Genomic DNA, 2,102 nt, shown 5'->3' with positions numbered 1-2,102 from the left:
AAGTTAGAAATGAGTTTTTTAGTTAATTTGGGAGAAGGCTTGTGGTTGAATTTTGTATAGAGTTTTATTACATTGAAAGAGTTGTCCTGGTTTACCTACAGTGTGCTCGTTTATGCTGGCATTGAGTATAAAGTTCTTATATTCCACTGCTGAAGGTGCTAGATGCAAGTGGGCTTAGTATTTTTATCAGGCTTTGGTTTTCAGAAGTGAATTTGTTCTTGAATAGTGGAACACTCAGTTTGGGCTGATGGAATGACTTGAGGTGTTCTGATGGAGTGTGGTCTAGAGAAATTGATTGGTACTGCTGTTAGCAAAGATTGTTGTAAAGAGGAACACGGAAAACAATGGAAAAGGTTGGTTGCAATTTTACTTTGGTTAAGGAATAGTACCGGTGCAGGCGCCCTGGATAATTTAGAACCAAGTTGGGGCCTGCATAGTATGTGGCTCTCCAGAGGCTTATTATTTTATTTGTCTGCTTAGCTTTGAGAATGTCACTGGACACGTGTACTTGGGTATTGGCATTTAAAGTGTAGGAAATTTGTTCAGAGAGGGGAACATGTTTGTGTTAACGGGGGTCACCCATGACCTTAATAGCTGTGGAAGTGTTCAAATGACTGTACAAGGCCCACTTCAGTGTAGTAGTAGAGGCTTGGGTGCATGCTATTTGATGAGAATGGTATTTCTTGAAGTGACTTTAGTGGCTAGGTTCAGACTTTCACTTGAGAGTCTGGGTATACAGCAGTCTGAATGTTTTCAGAATAATTGTTTAAGGAAGGAGAGGCAAGGCATGATGCCAAAAGGAGGGGCTTGGTAAGCAAGTTACGGTTTAGCAGAAGTAGTTGGCTGTACATCAGTTGGAAGGAGTTTAGAAAGGAAGGTGAACAGAGCACTGTTTAGATACAGGCTAAGGCAATAGGAAGTAAAGTTAACTTAAGACTTGTGTAACTTGACAGTCAGTTTAGTATGATAGGACTTAATGAGTCTGTATATGTGGTTTGTTTTGCCTGAAGACTGGGAGTGATATGGTATATACAGCTTATAGCAGATACTTAAACTAGATGATACCTGCTGGGTATCTTTGGAGATGAAGCTAGGACCATTGTCTGTTTGTATTAAAGTAGGGAGGCCAAACCTAAGGATGGTATGTTGGAGTGAGGATTAGTTAGGCTTAGAGTTGAATTTTGTTAGACTTCTTAAATCAGTCTGGTGGTGTTTGGAAGGTTTGTAATGGTAAGAGGCAGAAAACACCTGTGAAGGGTTCCTAAAGACAGTTCAAAAAGGAGCAGTTGGAAGGCAGATCAAGCTCATGGAAGAGTGTAAATAATTAGGGAAATCTAGTATGTCCTAGGTGCTTTTAGGCCAGAGAGTGAGAGACAGGTTACATAGACTTCCAGTTTTGCACAGTTTTCAGAGAATTTTCACATGGAATCAGGGCAGCCTCTGAGGTAGAAAGAGAAATGAAAGTGGACAATAAAGAAAGAGTTTGAGTATAAACCCTTGACTATTTGCCATTTCAATTCTTACCTTTTGAAGGACAGGTGGATTGACCAAGTCAAAATTAGGTTACACAATTTGAGACTGCTTTAAATCAGGTGTGATGTTGAAGATACATAATTTTCAGAGGAGAGCTATCCCTGGCACAGGTCCCCATATTAGGCATAATGCTGGAGGTTTGTGAGGAGTGCTGTCCCTGGGACAGATCCTCAGACTAGACATAATGCCGGATATTCACGAGTTTGGAGGAGCACAGCTGTCCCGGGGCAGGTCCTGCCTTTTTAAAGAGGTAAAAGAGCTAAGGCAATCCCTGGGCACCTCAGGGATTGATTGGACCTTCAGCTCAGAGGGGTGGTTTTTTACAGTTGAGAACTGAAGCCAGTGTTGGATATTTTCAGATTTAAATGGCAAATTGCCTTTGATATTTGGGACCAGAGTAATAGGACAGGGAAAAAGGACAAAGTAGAGAAGGGAAGTTTGGCCTAGTTCAGAGGGTATAAGCCAGACCAACAAAGAACCTGGGAAGACTTTTGCTCCACTTACTTAGCAATGAGGCTCTGAAAGCCGTTCCCTCTGAGAGGGGAGCTAAGCTACGGACATCATTTTTT

This window comes from Elephantulus edwardii, unplaced genomic scaffold, assembly GCF_000299155.1.
Source record: "Elephantulus edwardii isolate Elephantulus edwardi_28Jun2011 unplaced genomic scaffold, EleEdw1.0 scaffold00221, whole genome shotgun sequence".
NCBI lineage: Eukaryota > Metazoa > Chordata > Mammalia > Macroscelidea > Macroscelididae > Elephantulus > Elephantulus edwardii.
The sequence above is the reverse complement of the archived record's forward strand: the minus strand, read 5'-3'. Positions refer to the sequence as shown.